The sequence below is a fragment of the Vidua macroura genome, chromosome 5 (assembly GCF_024509145.1).
Source record: "Vidua macroura isolate BioBank_ID:100142 chromosome 5, ASM2450914v1, whole genome shotgun sequence".
Lineage (NCBI taxonomy): Eukaryota > Metazoa > Chordata > Aves > Passeriformes > Viduidae > Vidua > Vidua macroura.
The window spans coordinates 71,089,672-71,109,431 of NC_071575.1; the positions used below are offsets into that span (position 1 = coordinate 71,089,672).

The window sequence follows — 19,760 nt, forward strand, 5'->3', positions numbered from 1 at the left end:
CAAAGGCAAAGCTCCATCTCATGGTTATTGGACTCTCCTCCCACTTACATCTGAGGCTGTTTGTTGCCTGCTCTGAGTTCCCTTCACATTCTCCCTGCTGCTTGACTTTCCCCAAATTACCTGTGCTACAGACCTTGGGAAGAGACAGCCAGTGATAACCTTGGAGATAACTCCAGGTTTTCCATCTACTGGGAGGAGAGAAAATAGCTTTAAATAAAAATGTAAATTTAAAGTAGAAGGAGGACAAGAGGTGATAACAACAGCCAGGTCCTGCTGTCAAATAGCTCAGTGTAGTGTTTACCCTTCATATAAAGCCATGAATTAGTCAAGGGCTTTTCAATCCTGAAAAGATCCAGCAGTGATTCCAGTTCAGTTCCTCTGTTTTGCAGGTGCTCTCAGAAACATGAGTGATGGAAACAATTAATTAAAAGCACACTCCTGCCTTCCCAGTTTCCCTCCAAACAGCCCTAAAGTCACTTTTCCCCCCCCTGCTTTCCTCCTCTTTGGGCCAGCAGGTCTCTTTTATGTTCCTGGGGCTCATAAAAGCATCATCCATCCTAAAGCATGGAGAAAAGAACGGAAGAGAGCAGTTCCATCTTCCCAGGAGACAGCAGCCACCTCCATGCTCCAAAGGATGCTCAGACACCTCAGCTGCCTCTCATGAGAAATTGAGACAAATCCCAAAGACTTTTTTAAAAAAACTCCCTCAGAACTATTCCTTACAACAGCCATGCTACTTGAAGCTGGGAAAATTAAGCTGGTCCATCTTCACACTCTTCCTCAGGGAAAAGTTTTTTGCATACACAGGGGGTTGGACTGGTCCTAAAAGTGACCTCGACCAGGCAGCACTTCAAGCACCTGTGTGAAGATGAAAGACAGCTCTACTCTCTTATTTAAGCTCTCTCAGTCCAGACAAAAAAAGAAAAAAAAAAAAAAAAAAAGTCACCTGGAGTAGCACAAATTTCAGTGTAGACAATAAAAACTGTGTTTTACCATACACTTATCTTCTTTTGCTTTAGGGAAGCATTATGGAATATAGAAAATTTAAGAAGCAGAAAGTCGTGGGAGAAGGAGAGAGAGAGGAAAAAAAACTAATAAAGAGGAAGGAGAAAAAAAATCTACATTAAAAATATATAATTAGCAGAAATTCTGCCCTGACACAAATTAGTCCTGATCTTTTAGACATCATCCCAGGGAGGGAAAAAGGGTGAGGGAACCCAATTTCCTGCCCTTCTTCAATGGAGTTTCTCAGTGCCAAAGCAGCAGAGTATTCCCACCATCCCAGCCTATATTTAATGCTACAATACCCATATTTGCACAGTGGAGGAAAGAAAAATACAGATGCTCTGGGCTAATCCTACAAGGAATTTGTTGTTCTGCTGCCCAGCAGTCCTTTAAGGAAGAAAGCAATGGATCCTTCTGGATCTGAAGCCAACATGAGCAGATGTGTGATGGTACAGAATTCCAGCATTCCAGACCTGGCATTTTGCTCCATGGCTGTAATCTGGTATTTTTGACACACAATTTGTGGGACAAATTGATTGCACAGCAGGAATTCTGTGCTATCACACTGCTGCTTTCAGCCTCACTGTGGATGTGAACACCTTTCCACTCACAGGGGAATGCTTGTAACCTCCAACGAGGACTGAAATTATACTGCAGAAATTTTTGAGCAATTCCCATCTCTGCCTGAATAGGCGAGACTCCAGAAGAAGCAGAGACTAAGTCACCAGTAACCCTCAGAACCAGCTTGTTCCTTGTTCACAGAACAATTCCCAAAAAAGAGCACAAATCCCAGGTAATCCTCGAGGTCACCTGGCTCAGAAATTTTATTCAGATCCCCAGCAAGTCATCCCATATCATCTATTTTCCTATGGTAGCCTAATTGCTTTTTTCTGACTGGTAGAAGGATACAGGTTCTGCTTTTCCTTGGTATGACTGAAAATAAGAATCATTTGAAAATAATTAAAACTTGCAAATTTTCATTCAGAGGTGACTCATTCCCTTCAAAAGTCCCTCATCCTTACAGCGAAGAAGACAATGAACACTTGATCTCTATCCAATTTCCACAGAAATTCCTCCCTCCGCTCCCAAAAAGAACTCACCAACCCAACAACAACAAAAATCAAACAATGCTAAAAGCTGGATTTCCCAGCAGGAAAGGAAAACAGAGGAATAATATCTGGTAGGAGACCTGTCTCCACCAGTTTCCAGGTGATTTTTAATCCATTCAGACTTTATATCTTTTGTCCACGTTTGCTGTTTTTACCAAACACTTAACCACTCCGTAACAGCTCCTCCTTTACCAAAACCTCCTTTTCAGCAGCAAAAACTGAGATCTTCCACTTCCATGCTCTCCCAGGTATTGTAAATGCAGGTGAAGCCGGTGGGAAGAAATGCTGATGTCTGACACCAGCTCAGAAGGCTGAATGATTTCTTTATTATAACTATGCTATAATCCATTAATATACTATTTAAAGGAGATACTAAAACTACAAACCTACTTGTTCTAACTCCCATATCTCACTCACAACTCGTGACCCTCTCTGGAGAGTCCAGCCACAGGTGGGTTGGATTGGCCACCAGGCTCAAAAAATCCTCACCAGAATCCAATCAAGCAATCAGCCCAGGTAAACAATTCTCCAAACACATTCCACATGGGAAAAACAAGGAGCAGAAATAGAAATTGTTCTCTCTTTCTTCTCTCTGTGCTCCTCTATGAAAAATCCTGACAGAAAGAATATGCCTGCCACAACCAGGACTTGACTTTATGGATATGTCAGATCCATCTGAGCTTGACCAAACCACTCCCAAATTTCAGCAGCAAATCCAGATCCAGATCCCCTCTCTCCTCACAGCCTCTGGTTGTGCACATCCATCGCGCACATTTTCATTAGGAGCATTTTGCAAGGGATCTGTTGATTCATTGTAATAGAATTGCAAACAAATGGCATCATTTTCCCCTCACATTCTTCCTGGAGAATTCAGAGCTGATTTCCAGGCATTGTCAGGCTACTTGACTGACGCTTCTGCTTGATTTGAACCCTTTGAGATTTCTCGCTGCAGCCACTTCTGCTCATCAGTTCTTCTGCAAGAACTCAAGAGCTTGCAGGAGCTTGGGCACCTGTGTTAGCTGACACAGGCTCCACACTCCCCTATTCTGTACTTGATTTAGAACTGCTTTGCCTTGGAATCTGAATGTGACAGTGAAAAGTGAGGACTGAGGGGGCAAAATTCTATATTTCATGTAGTTCCTCTGATTTCAATATTTGCTATGTGCCAGATGTGCATTTTTATCCCACCCAGACCTCCAATGCTCTAGGAAGTCAATGCACTATTTAATCCATCAAGTGCTGGAATTTTTTTTTTATTTTTTCCTATGTGATTTTTTTTTTTTTTTTAACAGACAAATGTGAATTTGCCATGGCTGCTGTTAGGTCTGAAACCACAGCAAAATACCTTCAAATGCTTTCTTTGCTTGCGTAGAGACCCATAATAATGGGACTCACACACCTTCACAAAAATTCCTGGATCTTGATGTGGCAGACTTACATAGAGAAGTTTAGGATCTTGCAGAGGAAAATAGAGGGAAAGCAGCAGGAAATTATTTGATCCCAGCTCTGCAAAACTGGGCCTTTCTGGAAGATCAGTGCCAGCAGAGCAACCCACGTAAAGGTGGCACTTTGAAAAGTCTTTCTTCTCATCAGAGAAAACAACAGGATATAAAAAGTCCTTTTGGGATCTGTTCAGCTCCCAGGGAAATCACCAGGAATTTTTGCACTGCTGTCACTGGGACCTGCATCCTAATGGAACATTTTTAGGGTATTTCAGCATATTCTGCCTTAAAACAATGATATTTGGACACCTTCAGTACTGAAGTGTCTTCACACCCCCATGAATCATAGAATCCCAGAATGGTTTGGGTTGGAAGGAACCTTAAATATTGTCCATTTCCATGGCAGGGACACCTTCCACCATCCCAGGGTGCTCCAAGCCCCATCCAGCCTGGCCTTGGACACTTCCAGGGATCCAGAGCAGCCACAGCTTCTCTGGGCACCCTGTGCCAGGGCCTCCCCACCCTGACAGAGGATTTCCTCCTCACAACTGATGTCAACCTCTCCTCTTCGTTTAAAACTGCTCCCCCTCACCCTCTGCCTGGGGATAAAGTCACTTCCTCCCTTTTTTCTAAGCCCTCTAAGAGCTGCAAGGCCGCAAGGAACCTGGACTACAATGTCAGAGGTCAGCTCTCCCTGCAAAGGACCAATTAGGGATGCCAATTGTCCGATCCATCTACTAATTTATGACTTTAAAACAAAGCACCAGGGCATCAAAGCCACCTTCATTCAGTACCAGTGCAGAATCCCCAGCTCACGAGGCAAAGGATGCCCAGGGTTCAGGATGTTAAGCAGGAAACACAGGGAAAAATCTTTCAGTGCAGGAAACAATCAATTCAAAATGAGTGAAATTGTTTGAGACCTTTAAAACCAAATTGTGCAGAGCCCTGGGTAACACACGGGGTTGATGTTAACTACGAGGAGATAATTGACAAACCCTTCCAAACTTTGCTGACTGGATAACTGAGCCCTCACTCAGCTGGATTCAAAGTGATCCCTTGCAGAGACCTGAGGGCATCTCAGTGCAGGAATGAGCTCCTCTCTGCTCCTCTGCCTCCCACACAGCTCGTGGAAAGCCTGGCCCAGTGCCATTAATAATGATATCTCCTGGGTGTGTTTCCCTTCCGACTGGCTGACTGATTTTATTACTGTGGCAGAGAACTGCAAAATATGAAGTGCTCGGTGTAGCAAAATGACATTTGTGTAAGTTATATTGTAAATAGTTACTGACACGCTGACGTTGTTGGTAATGTAAGGATGGTAAGAGGCTATTAATTACATTAGTGCTTAATCAGCACTGAGCACTGCTGCTCTCCTCTCCAGTCCAGCTGCTCGGCTGCTGAGGTGTCCTCCAGAGAGGAGGATGGGGATGCAGGAGAGTGCTGCTGATGCCCAAATGATGGTGCACGGCAGGGCAAGGCTCCGCTCAACATCTGTGCACATCTGGAGCCAAGATGGGATTGCTGCCTTTATGAGCCCTAAATGGATGGGGTGTCTGGAAGATTTCTGTGGTGTCCAAGCCCTGAACTGAATCTGTGAGGAGAAAGGGCCTTCAGCCTCTTCCTGGTTCCTCGGATGAGCATCAAAAATCATCCTTCTTGTGTTGTTTTTTTTTTCCTGCCTTCTCTTCCCTGTTTCCTCACCTCCTTAGAAAACCCTGCTGCAAATCTGAGAAACAGTTTCAGTGCTGGAATAACTCAGGCTTTCCCCATGCCCCCAAAAATAATGTACATCCCGGGCAGAAAAGACCATTTCACACCTTCATGGATACAATTCTCATGTTTATGAGAATGTCTAAACCCCTGGGATTTATGAACTCTGATATCTTCATCGCTTACTTCAGGAAATGGCCTCAAGTTGCACCAGGGAAGGTTGAGGTTGGATACTAGGGAAAAAAAATTTCATGGAAAAGGTTGTCAAGCCTGGGAACAGGCTGGCCAAGACAGAGGTGGAGTCCCCATCCCTGGAGGGATTTAAAAGCCATGTGGATGTGGCACTTGGGGACACTGTGTAGCGGTGGCATTGGCAGTGCTGCGGGAATGATTGGACTTGATGGTCTTAGAGGTTGTGTTTTTTTAACCTAAATGATTCCATGATTCTGTTTTGTAAAATCTGTTCTTTTGCTCATTCTGCCAGAGTTCATTGCAGGTCAGATCCAGAATCTTTGAGACTCTAAGCAGCCAGAGCACGAGGGCAGAAAAAGACCTGTAAAGTCATCGAGTGTGACCTTCTTTTAGTGCAAGATGAGGCTCCCTTGGGGAGACCAGGGCAAAAGGACACAGAGAGACAGCTCTTGTACTGGGAGAACTATTAGCCCAATGAGTTGAAAAAGTGACAGACTGATAAGAAATAGCCTGAGCATGAGGGATAACTTCCTGACAGCAAGAACCACCAGACTGCAGGGGAGAGGCCGGGGGGAAAACGTCGAGAGGAGCAGCAGTCGAGACACTCAGAACAAAATCTATCTGGAAAGAAACCTGCAGTGACCAGGAGACTAAACTAAGCCCAGTATCTTGGCAATCAGTCTTTTCCATAGCTAATAATTCACGAGGAGATGTCTGGAGACACAAACAATGTCCAGAGAGGAATGCAGTTGACATATTCGACTTCACCGAGCGAGCGAACAACTTCTGCAGCTCATGTGTCCCCTGGGAGCTGGTGCAGCTGAACACAGAGATTTGCAAAAAGGCCAGAATGCAAATCCCTCCCCGGCACTGGCCAGCAGCAATGCAAGATTCACCAGTACACATGTCCTTACAGGCAGCAGTGTCCCAGCACTTCAAGGCTTCCGATCTCCAGGTGATCCCAGGGAATGATTTGAGGATCATCCAGTGGAGATTTGAAATTAAGGACAGGTCTTTTATCAGTAGAAAGCCATGCAGGAAAGCCTTTGCCTGATCCCTTCCCACAATTTTCACCTTGGATATTGAGTGACAGCACAGCCGAATAAGAATGACAGAATGGTTTGGGTTGGAAGGAACCTTAAAGATCATCCAGTTCCAGCCCCTGCCACAGACAGGGACACCTTCCACTATCCCATTTTTCTCCAAGCCCTATCCAACCTGTCCTTGAACACTTCCAGGGATGGGAGATCCACAACTCCTCTGAGAAACCTGTTCCAGGGCCTCGCCACCCTCTGAATAAAGAATTTCTTCGTAACATCTAATCCAAAGCTGTCTTCTGCCAGTATGAACCCATTCCCCTCTGTTCTATCACCATCTGCCCATGGAAAATATCACTCTCCCCTTTTTTGTAAGTCCCTTTTCAAGTACTGAGAGGCCACTGCAGAAGCCATTCATCACCACAATGATCCCCGGGGAGTTCACCCAACCAAGGACAACATGCTCATCAACAGCTTCATGAAGGCCATGCTGATTCCAAAGATAAATCAAAAAATGGTTGGGATTATCCACTTCCAGGGCTGAAATGCTCCTAACTGGGATAGGAGATGCTGGGACATCAGACCCAGGAAGACTGAGTGCATCCAGCCCTGGAGATCTGAGTGAGGACTGCTTGAGAACAGCCCCTGAATCAAAGCTCACCTTCATTCCCTGGATCTGCCTCTGACACACTGCCTGACCTTGAGAAAGTCATTTAATCTTTCTGTGCCTCAGGATCTGCATAAAAATAATTATTATGGCTGATGCTTTACGGGAAAAGACTACTACCATATAAAACATCTTTCCAAAACGCCCTTTTCAAATCCTTCATCAGAAAAAAACAAAAATCTACAGGGGGTCAGAACTGTAGAATCTTATTAAGCCTTTCCCAGCGCCTCAGTGTGTTTGACTGACTCTCAATACACACTATGCTACATTTAAATCAGATTTTGAGGCTGTGAATTCTACATAAAACCTTCCATCTTACACCCGTGGCAGCTTTAAGTTCTGATGACGAATTGTATCTAATTAGTTATTTTGTCATTTGCAAAGATAGCTGGATAATAAATCAGTATTTCTAGCTAGAAAACTTTGACTTAGCATCTCTCCTCCTTCTTAATCAACTTTTGAGCCATTCATTAGGTTTTCATCCAGAAATCCTTTTTCAAACCATTGTCAAGGCACCAACATTCTTCATGTTAAAATGAAGCTGGAGATTGGGCAGTTATTTTCTTATTTTAGGGGGAAAAAAAATCGCTGATTGCTGTCAGCCAAGATACCATAATACATTCAGCTTAAATCTTATCTTCTGTAAAATAAACATTACTACAATTTTTCACCTCATTTTGAGCTCTCCAGCCAGAGAGCCAAGGCAGGGATTTGTTGACAGCAGTGTTGGCCAGAATAGCTTTTCTCCCTCTGCTTCTGGTTATCATCTCTGGGGAAGATGGTCAGAAAAAGGGGGAGTTTCTGATCCTCATTCATGCCAGCATCATTCCTCAAGCTGGTATGGTCCTTCCAAGAGGAGCAGTCTTCACCATCCCAATACAGAGTGCAGAAAAAAATTAATGAAGGGATTGATCCTTTCAGAGGGCTCCGTTCTTCCCTCCCACATCATTTCTCCTTCTCTCAAGGCACAAATTAGGAAGCAGATCTTTTATCTGCCACTCATCCCAAGTGCAGAGACAAAAGTTCTTCTGAGTGGAGCCACCACAGCTCAATCAGTGTCACAATTACTCCTGTCACTCACAGATTACATGATTCCTTCAGATTAAAGACCTCCTCGGAGCTGAAACTCTAAAACACCTCAGCATCACCTGCTCCTCACATAGCAGGAACAAAGGAAAGAGTTCATTCAGTAGGGAACTCTTCCAAGGCCAAAAAAAAAGGTGCTTGGGTTTGTTTTGGGTTTGGGGTTTTTGTTTGTTTGTTTGGGTTTTTTTTTTTGGCATGACTTATACCTCCAGTTATTTCAAATCAAATGGTATCTTGATTGGAAATATTTGATCAGCTTTCTGATCACAGCTTGGATTTTCTTCACCGAGTTTCCAGCCAGCAGGATCTTCCTTGCTGCAGCACCGGAGGGTTTCTGGAACTCTTTGGTTGCCTCCAAGCAAGGACCTGTGAGGGACAGCCAACACCCAGGCCTGGGGGATGGACCCTCCCTGTGCCCTACACTGCAGGGAAGGTCAGGATGAGCAGCCTGATTAGAAACTCAGGGTCAGGAGCAGGATCGAGGGAAGTCTGGGTGCACTGACCCTTGCAGTGAGCTCCATCACCTCGTGGCAGGAGGATATTCCACCTTCAATTCAATATCTGCCTAAAAAGGCCACAGGGAGTGTCAGAGGGAGCACAAAGGAATCCAGCAGGAGCGTGCAGAGCGTGCTGATGAATCCTAATGGCCTGACAGGGAGGGAAACTCATGGCCAGGACCATCCTCAGTGATTAGAGGAGGTCCCAGGGCACCCAGCAGGGAGGGAAGTCCCACATGGAGGACAAGAGCTTTGATGGACCGTTCTGCTCTGCATGCTCAGCTGTGTCCCCGTGCTGGTCCTGAGCTTTACCACGATAAAAATCACAGAATCATTGAGTCACTTAGGTCAGAAAAGACATTTGAAATCAAATCCAACCATTAAGATCACAGAATGGTTTGGGTTGGAAGGGACTTCAAAGATCATTTCATCATGGGCAGGGACACCTTCCACTAGCCCAGGTTGCTCCAAGCCCCGTCCAACCTGGCTTTGAACATTTTCAGGGATGGTGTATCCACAGCTTCTCTGGGAAACCTCTGCCAGGGCCTCACCACCCTTTCAATAATGAGGTTTTTTCCCCCTAATATCTAATCTAAACCTTCTCTCTCCCAGCTGAAAGCCATTCCCCCTTGTTCTGTCACTCCACAGCAGCAGGCAGATCGCAGCAAGCCTGCCCTGTTTTCCCAAGTTCAAAAACGAGCCCTGGATTCATTCATATGCACTTAAATCCTGGCATCTTTCACATGCCTGAAGGTTTCACCGTCTTCTGAGATTTCCACTTGAATTACAGCAGCAGTGGGAAAAGAGTGAATGAGTCACAGCCTGGAACTGTGCCCTCCTGCCATCCCCTGGAATCACACTCACAGATAACCCGAGGAGAGGCTGTGCCTCACGGAGCGCCAGGCGGCCGCGGTTTGAAACACGCCCCATGTTCCATCCCAACAAATCAACCTTCAGAGCTGCGGGAGGAGAAGTCAGACCCAGCTCAGGCACAAATCCAGCCCTGCTTTCTGCTCTCCTGGCCTCAGAGGTCATGCCGAGCTTGCAGGAGAACGTGAGGGAGCTGCCAATGGGTCCTCGACACGAAGGGCAGGGTCGTGGGGTGGTAAAAGAACACGAGGGGTTTTGGATGGTCCTGAATCCCACTGAAATGGGCTGAATCCCACTGAAATCCCACTGATCCATGGGCGACCTCACACCCCTTCCACAGACACTATTACTTACCCTTCACAGCCCTGAGGGCATCAGCTGTTGAAAAGAAAAGCTCTGATACCAAGCTGGAGGGCTGCAAGAAGATTTATCATGGAATCACAGAATGGTTTGGGTCAGAAAGGACATCCAAGATCATCCAGGTCCACCCCCTGCCATGGGCAGGGACACCTCCCACTATCCCAGTGTGCTCAGAGCCCAATCCATCCTGGCCTGGAACACCTCCAGGGATGGGCCAGCCACAACTTCAAGGCTTTAGCCTTGAAACTTTACATTTCAATGCATAAGCCAATCCTATAGGTGTACCCCTATAAAGGCAGGTGAAAGGGAAATATTCCCATAGGTTGGAATATCTTATTCCATCATAAAGTCACTACAGTTGGAAAATATCTCTAAGATCACCCAATCCAACCATCAGCAAACACCACCACACTCCTTCCTGACAGTTTTCCTGCTCCTTATCCTGAAACCAAGGGCAGAAAACCCCCAGAGGAGCTGGATTTCACATCCACTCTGATTCTCTCTTTGGTCAGCGGCGCTTTCTGCCCCGTGAAGCGCTCAGGTGTCATCTTTGTAATGGGAATTTTGGTCAGGGAGACGGGGAGCGGAGGGAAAGCAAGAAGCTGACACTTCTACATGCACCACATTCTAATTGGGGTCAAGGGATGCAACAGTTGGAGAGCAGCAAGTTATTTTCTGCATCACTGGCCTGTCAAAATTATGTTTTTGCTCAGAAACAAGGAAGGAAAAGGACAGAGTCTGGGAACAGCTCCCTGTCAAGTCACTTCTAGGAAATGTGGAGCGCCAGCAGCTGCCACCCTGAGCTGGGCACAGCAAGGTGCTCCATCCTCATTATCCTGGAGATGGTGTGGAGCTGTGATGGTGATTGGAGAACCTCAAGCAGCCCCAACAGAAGGAGGAAAAGCAATTTGAGGCAAAAGTAATCATTTTCACACGTAGCTTTGCCCATGAGGTGACACAATCCTGTTGACATTTGGTGGACTTTGCACCCAGTTCTCGAGGGCATCAGGGGTGAAGTAATCACCTTTTTTACAACACCTTTGCACCATCAGGCAAATTTCCCAAATCCCAAAAAAATCCAGCCCCACCTGAGTGCAAAAGCCAAGCATTTCCCTCCTTTCCCAGCTCATTCCAAGAGAAAGACTGTGAGCCAGAAATCTGGAAAGCTAAAGACCCATGTTCCAGCTGGTCAATGGTGTGAGCCCAAATCCTCAGCTGGAAAAGTCTCTCCCTGATGATGGAACAGCTGCAGGCTCGATGTGGATGTGGAAGAAGAGGGAGAAGAGCTCTTGTGATGATCATCTCCAGCTTTGGCTGGAGAGGACAGAGGGTCTGAGGGGCATGATGAAAGCAAGGACAGGGACAGACAGATTAAATTTGTGAGAGGCAGGATATAGTCCTGTGAGAAAACCACAAAAAGTGTTTTCATCACAGAGCTGGAGAGGAAAACATATAAAATTTTGGGCTATTACCAAAGTTAGAAGGGCTGAACTGGGGATTCCAGAGACAGATACACCTGTGCACCCCCAGGAGGGATCCCTGCACTGCACTGCCCCACTAAAACCATTTAGATTTGACCCAAAACCTCACAAATCATGCCAAAAGCACAGCTCAGTGTTAGGTCAGGCTTCCCTGCTAGCTGCTACCCAACTAGAAACAACTCCATCCTTAGCACACAGAGAGATGTTCCCTGTGCACAGCCCTTTGTAAGCCTCCCTTCCTCATAAATGAGTGATGAGGCCCCTTTAATTGAATTAATTGTGAATGCTGATCCCGGGATGAATTATCAATGGAAAGCAGCAGCACCAGCACAGGGTGCTCACACAGCACTGCCTGTCGCTCCCCGCTCTCTGGTGTTTCCAAACTATGGGAAAGGAGGGAGGGAAGGGCCAGGAGCCAAGGGCTGCCCTGATGGGATCCTCAGGAGCTCCTGCAACACCACCTCTCACCTGATGGAAGCCCCCAGCACGTCCAAGAGGTTCTCTGGATGGAAAAAAAAAAAATTCCCTTCAGATGGTATGCGAAGGTATTGCTTGAAATAATAGAGGTGTGTGGGAGAGGAAGAGGCTGCTGTTGTCCAAAGAGACCTCCAGCCACCCCAAACCCACCCCATCACCCCAGCCAGGTGAGGAGATAGAAACAAACACTCATGGAATGGTTTGGGTGGGATAATGAAGGATCAAGCATGACTGAGAGTTTGATCACAGAGCCCAACAAGCTCAGGTCCAATATCTGACCTGCAGAAACATCTACCCTCAATGGACCAGCACCTGAAAATGGTTTTTAAGCAGCCAGGTCAACCAGCAGCCCCTGAAACAGTAAGGCTTTTCCTGCCTCACCACAAAGGATGTTCCCTGTCTCACAGGAACATTCTACCTCGGAGGGCTCGGAGTGGGATCATGTGGCAGGAGCCAAGCAGCCAAAGCTGTTCCCACGTCTGCTCCTCCCAGCAGGCAGGTGTGAGAAGCCCAGCCATGCAGGAGGAGAGCTGCAGACAGAAATGTGTCAGGCCGTGCTTTATCTCCTCCAGAGCCAGCACAGTTGGTGGAGAAGAGTTGGAAGAGGGAGGGGTGGGGAAACAGCACCGTGGTGGAGATATCTGAGATGTGAGCAGCGGTGCAGAAAGCAGGATGGAAGCAGGTGAGAACAATCCATTCCCCTCCTCCCACAAGCATTCTCTCCAGAAAAGATGCTTCATTCCACTTCCACAGAGTTCCTGCAGACATCCCCAGGGCTGTTCACTCTGACAGAAATTTCAGCAGGACCAGGATTTTACCCGTTCAGCTATAAAAAAAACAAAACATGATGGCTTCACACAGCCCAGACCCAGACACACACCCAAAACAAACTGCTCTGTGTGAAGGTACTGGCACCTTAATCCCTCACTCTGGGATGGGCTCTCTGTCCTACAAATTCAGCATATCCCACCTGCTGCCTTGGGATTACTTTCCCTCTCCAGTTAATCTTGGCACAGCCAGCAGCTCATCACCCTCCACGAGCTCTCTCCCTGGCAGCGCTGATCAAAGACTGTTCCTGAATTTCCTGAACAGGGTGCCCAGAGAAAGCTGTGGCTGCTCCTGGATCCCTGGAAGTGTCCAAGGCCAGGCTGGATGGGGCTTGGAGCAACCTGGGACAGTGGAAGGTGTCCCTGCTCATGGCAGGGGGTGGTACAAGATGACCTTTAATGTCCCTTCCAACCCAAACCATCCTGGGATTCTCTGATCATTTCCTTACACCAAGCAGCCACTCAGCCCCAGCCCTCTGTGGCCCATCAAATTTTCTTCAATCAGGAGTCTAAACAAATAAAACTCTCTCAGTGACAAGTTTTAGGGTCAGATTTTGGTGGTACTGAGTCTATCCAAATTTCGTCTCCTGTCTCCAAAAGCAATCAGAGATGACATTTCATGGCACAGGGAGCAGATTGATTTTTCCTCCAGTGCAGGAAATAAGCTCAGGAAAATCTCAGCAGACACATAACACCCAAACACAACAGCAAGGAGGAAGGGGATAGGTGATGGAGCTTTACAAATCCAAGTTGAAGGCATTGGTGGAGGTGAAACCAGTGAATAACTTTGGGTCACCATCTTAGGTTGGAAATGCAGGATGTGGCTCTGGGTGTCTATTTTATCCCCACCTGTCAGAGGTGGGGCAATTCCCTGCTGTCCATGGGGCAGTTTTTTCTTTATCTCTCCCACAGCCAATCCTCCCTCCAGGAGATCTCTTCTGTCCATGGCCACTGAGTGTCCCTGCATGGCTGAGAAAATTCCATCATCCCATGGGGAGATGCTGTGCCCAGGGCAGGAGCCAAGCATTCCTACCTGGATCCAATCTGACTCCTGCAACACCACAGCAGCCTTTGCCCACTGCATTCCCAGAGGAGCAGCTTTCTGCCCCACTGCATTCCCAGAGGGAGCCCAGGCCCATCTCCAGCAGCCCTGGAGCTTCAGAGGAAAACTCCAGCCTTGTCCAGGATCCTGCTCCAGCAGAAGCACAGCTGGCACTGCAGGAGGGCTGAGCCCCCATGGAATGGCACTGCTGCCACCTCCCTGACCCACAGGCTCCCAGCTCTGTTCTGACTCTGGCAGTGGGTTGTTTTCTTTTTGGACTATTGCATTTGTATTTTTAATTTGCCTAGTTAAGAACTGTTATTCCTATTCCCATATCTTTGCCTGAGAGCCCCTTAATTTCAAAATTATAATAATTTATAGGGAGGGGGTTTACATTTTCCATTTCAGGGGAGGCTCCCGCCTTCCTTAGCAGACACCTGTCTGTTCAAACCAAGACAGTCAGGTCTTGGAAAAAGGGTCCTGTAGCTACACACCACTTACTAAGAGTTTAACCCTACATCGAGGACGCATCAATCAACTACCACAGCCTGATCTTTCATTACACAACTGCCATTAATACAGGCAGAAAAGGAGTGGCAAAGCTGTTTTCTCAGTCCTTGCACTCTTACTGTGCTCAGTACCACGGCTTCTAGGGAGTGGATTTATTTACTACAAGCAGTTTACGACGTGTTTATTCTCATTCGCGCCGTGACCTTTGTGGTTGGGAAATTAGCAGTTATAAGAAGCAGCTAAAATAATACAAGATAAAATAAAATAGCCGGAGCGTCATTAAGCTGTAATTATTATTGAAATGTGACCTAAAAGAGATTCCATCTGTGTAAAACCCTCTTTCTTTAGATACACAGATATAGATAATATTTAAAAATAAACAGCGACAGATCTCTCTCTTCCTCTGGAGGTGTAATTATACAGAGACATCATCTATACACAGCCACCCTGGGTGTAAATTCCACCATGCAGATACAGTAGGAGGTGTGTGCATGAGAAGAAAGTTATAAACTATATTTAAAGCATGATCATTACTCAGAGTATTTGACACCTTGAGTATTAAGAGCTACATTTGCAACAAAATCATGTTCTGTTTGCTAATCACTCAAACACCAGCTTCCTATGAGCTTCCCCTCTCCTCCAAGCAATGGACTCAGCTATCTGAAAAGACCAAGAAATATTTCCTGCTTGTCAATTAAAGGCAAAGCAGAACTGGCTGTACTCAAAATAACAAACAAAAGCAGAGCAAATTCCTCTGAGCAGGGGCTGGGTGCTCTGTGCTGACTCAGTTCCCCCAGGACACAGAGCAGAAGGAAAAGCAGCCATCAGAGGAGCACTCGGAAGGAAAACGAAACAAAAAGACAAAACTAACATTATCCTGCACCACGAAATCAGAGGAGGCAGCAGCAGGAGCACATTTCATATTATCTGCTAATAAATCCCTGCATCAAGTTTAGCTGCTCTGTTGTGAGGTGAGCACACGTCTCTATCAAATATTCCTGGTGGAAGCACTTACAGAAAAGACATGCTCCATGCACTGGTTTTGCTGCTCTTGACAAAAAAAAAAACCACGGAGAGGCATTTTTTAAGCATCACTCCAAAGCTGGAGTCACTTCCCATCACAGCAAACAGAGGAGGCTCAGGCTGGACATCTGGAGGAATTTCTTCATGGAAAGGATTGTCAAACACTGGAATGGGCTGCACAAGGAGGGGTTGGAGTCCCCATCCCTGGAGGTGTCCAAGGAACGACTGGAGGAGGCACTCAGTGCTCTGCTTTAGTTGAAAAGGTGGCCACGGGTTGGACTTGATGGCTTTGGAGGTCTTTTCCAACCCAAACGAATCTGGGACAACAGTTCTGTGACACCTGTGGCTTTGGGGATGTGGTTGCACCCCCACTCTGGAGTGGGATTAAAGGAGCAGCTGCATCCCACAGACACCTTGCACAAGGCAGCATTTGGGGATCCTGGGTTCACCAACTTTGTGCAGACAGATGAAAACCCTCTCCTTGTTCGGGGTGATCTTCTCTCCCGACACCGAGTCAGAAAGTGCCTTTGGCCCAGCCCTAGGATGTCACCTCTGGGCTTTAGCAAGGACAACATCTGGTGGAGGAGGCACCTTCCTGGGTCTCAGTTTAGGTCCAGTTCCTGGGTCCAGTTCCTGGGTCCCATTTCAGGTCCAGTTCCTGGGTCCAGTTCCTGGGTCTCAGTTTAGGTCCAGTTCCCAGGTCCAGTTCCCAGGTCCAGTTCCCAGGTCCAGTTCCCAGGTCCAGTTCCTGGGTCTCAGTTTAGGTCCAGTTCCCAGGTCCAGTTCCCAGGTCCAGTTCCTGGGTCTCTGTTTAGGTCCAGTTCATAGGTTCAATTCCTGGGTCTCAGTTTAGGTCCAGTTCCCGGGTCCAGTTCCCAGGTCCAGTTCCTGTGTCCAGTTCCTGGGTCTCAGTTTAGGTGATCCCACCTCTCCCACACACCAGCTCCATCCCTGTGGCACCAGCAGCAGTGAGGAACCCTTGGGCTGGGCGAAGCAGAAGAAGATGATGAAGGCAAGGACGGAGCCTGCAAGGTTTGCAATCAGAGCCACACAAGGGGATGACATGGCAGGGACAGAGATTTGACCCAAAATGCCCTTTCCAGTCCTACATGTCTATACAACAGGGCAGATCTCTACTCCTGACCCTTCAAAACTAGTCCTGATGTAGGAGTGTGGGGTCAGAAAAGTCCTCCTAATAGAGAGCAGGTCACATTTTGGAGAGGACATTGATCTACCTCCTTCCTTGACCTGCTGTGGTTTGAAATGAAGCCAAGGAAGAAATCAGGAACTAATCCAGCGGCTCTGGGAACGAAGCAGAGCGAGAGTTTTGTTTTTCATTACAAAGCCCCAACTGTGCAGAAATAACTGCAGAGAGGTGACTGGCAATGACCCTCTGGGGACAGCATGAATGAAATCGTGGTGACAAGGGGCTCAAAGACAGAGGGAGAACGGGATAAAATGCAAAAGGGATGAAAAATATCTGGCTGATGCATCAGAGGCTGAAAGCAGAGGAAAGTGTGGCTGTCCTCACTGGCACAGAGACATCCCTGAGACTGAGAACTCTTGGCCTTCAGAAATCAAAAAGCACCAGGCAGCTGAGCAGAAGGGGAGCTGAGACGTTCCCAGGAAGAGAAAGGTGCTCCCCATTAGGCCAATTCTTCTGCAAAGATGCCTTTGGGAAATTCCACCTCAACATCACAGATGTTACATCTCCTGGGAAATCACTTAAGAAATAAAAATAATTACAGGGCCACGTGCATTTGGTGGCAATGAATGACCACAGTGTCCCCTCTGTCCTTTTAAACATTTCTCTCTTGTAGTGGGAGAAGCAGAGCCTTCAGGAAGAGCCTCGGGCAATGGGATGCTGTGATGGCAGAGGCATCGAGGAGACACAAAACTCTGCCATGAACTCTGTGGGTTGAGGACGTTTTGTTTGGGGCAGGAAATCTCTTAGATATCAGAATATCAGGATAGGGCACCAAAATTTGCAAGCTTGAAGCCAGCCATGGCTGGGGAAACCCAAGACCAGTGAAGACTCCTGAAGAAATCTGGGATCAACGAGGGTATAAAAGTAAAGAGGGTATAAAATGCCACTGCAAGGCACTCTGGAGGCTGTTTGAGCACCAAGCCTGCTTTCCCTGCCTGTGCACACCCCGAGCACTGCTTCCCTCCTAACTTATTCATGATGTTCTGGCAGGCTCGCCAAGTTCACCCCAACACAGCTCATGCAAAAAACAAAAGCTCGGAGCATCACAAAGGGCATTTCCCCAGCGTGGCAGAGGGAGGAGGGAGCTCACAGTGCTTTTCCAGGGAGTGGTGCAGCCCCAGGAGCTGCAAGGGGCAGGGAGGGAAGGTTGTGAACTTCTGGGAAGCCAGGGCCTCCCACCGGGATGCAGAGTCAGCTCCAAGGAGCAGGGTTTGAAGCAGAGCCACTGCGGGGAGCTGTTTCCAATTGGGATTCCAAAAAACAGGGAAAGGGAGCCTGTAACCATGCTGCAGCCCTTCCACCTCTGTTATCCCTCCTCACAGGCACACTCAGGCTGAAAAAAATACAAATTGGCTCGCAGCAGCTTCCCTGGCAAAATAAAAAGTCCTTTTATTTTTGCATGCTGCTCTGGCCACTGTCTCCTAGTTATTGGCAGCACGTGGTCGGAGTTTGCATCCCCCAGAGGAGCAGATATCCATGGAGGAGGCAGGAGGAGCGTGGTCACCTCCCTAACACCACGGGGCTGGTGTTCAGGCTGGAAAGAAAACAGCCATGGAGACTCTTGCATCCAGGCTTTGCTAATTCCTCATTTTTTTAATGTTGTTGTCAACCGTGGGAGATGTCCCCTCATGTCAGCACTGCAAGGAGGAGATACAGCAAATGTGATAATGCCAGATGCTGCTGATAAGGGAGGGAAAAGAGGCAGGTAGGGCTGCTTGCTCCCCCCCAGGGAGAAGAAGTGAGATAAAACCACAGCTCAGAGCAGCCCGGTACCTTCCCCGTGAGCATCCTGATTCCATCTAACAGAGATTCTCTCCTCCTACCATTCAGGAATGTTCAACACTGACTTGCAGGACCCCAAAAAGATCTCCTGGACCTTCAAGAGGGCAGCACAGTGCCTATCCCAAAGAGAGGCTGCTCCTGCACAGAAATGGTGCTCATTTTTAATACTATTAACAATAAATGGGTTTGGCTCAAGGCAAACACGGAAAGTGTGGAGGTATAAAACCTTGAAGAATATTCGATCATCCTGCACTATATATAATTCAGGTTCTTGCAGCATTTCATTCCCTGCAGGCTCTGCTCTGAGGGGAGAACGAGGATGAAGACAGAGCCAAGGGCAGCAATGGGTCAGGGTCAGCACCTGACCCCAGGCTGAAACCCAGCCCTGCTGCAGGGAAGGGGAGCAGGTGATGGAAACCCAAGCTGGGTTCCAGCTGCCCAGCTGCCATAAATAACACCCTCATGGCTCTCAGAGAAAGCCAAGGCAACAAACACAGCATGGCTCTGGAAGCAGGGCACCCCGCACACGTGGGGCAGGGCATGTTAAGGCACAGGCAAATCCAAACCCTGTGAAATTCATCCCAGCTCTTGGGCAGGCTGAGGAGAATAAGAATCCTTGGGTTTGGAGGGCTTTTTCAGGGAATCTCTGAAAGATGGGGCCTCTACTCAGCCCTTGTGAGACTTCAGCTGGAGAACCGCACACAGCTCTGAAGTCCTCGGCACAGGACATGGACCTGTCAGAGAGGGTCCAGAGGAGGCCATGGAGATGCTCCAAGGGTTGGAGCCCCTCTGCTCTGGTGTCCAGCCTGGAGAAGAAAAGGCTCCAGGGAGACCTCAGAGCCCCTTCCAGGGCCTAAAGGAAGCTTTTAGAAAAGAGGAAAAATAACTTTTTACACAAGCAGGTGGTGAGCTCCTGGCACAGGTTGCCAAGAGAAGCTGTGGCTGCTCCATGATCCCTGGAAGTGTCCAAGGCCAGGTTGGATGGGGCTTGGAGCAACCTGGGATAGTGGAAGGTGTCACTGCCATGGCAGGGATTGGAATTGGATGATCTTTAAGGTCCCTTCCAACCTAAATCATTCTGTGGTTCCATAATCCTGACCTGGCTCTATAAATTATTTAACTCCTTTGCATCCCCAGCCAAGGGAATGGATTCAGTATTTCCTGCCTTTGGCAAATTGCTGAGAAATCCAAGGAGGAAGGTACCTTCAAAACTCAAATTGTGTTTTTTCTAGGCCACCCTCACATCCACCTGCCCACAGCAGCCATGGCAAACACTGGCCAAGCAACAAAGCAGGGAAGGGAGAGTGTGAATTTTGCAGCTTCCAGCTTCTCATGTGCCTCCTGCCTGGCCCACCCCGAACATGCCAGCAAGGTTCAGCATTGCTCCCATTTGAAATAAAGTCTCCCCACCTAATTTAAAAATACCCCATCCTCAT

At 47.5% G+C, this 19,760-nt stretch overlaps 1 protein-coding gene across 3 annotated transcripts in view; it reads right to left on the reverse strand.

Moving 5' to 3' along the window:
* PLXNA4 (plexin A4) overlaps positions 1 to 19,760 on the reverse strand; it is a 414,284-nt gene that overhangs the window by 352,782 nt on the left and 41,742 nt on the right. The window lies entirely within an intron of this gene.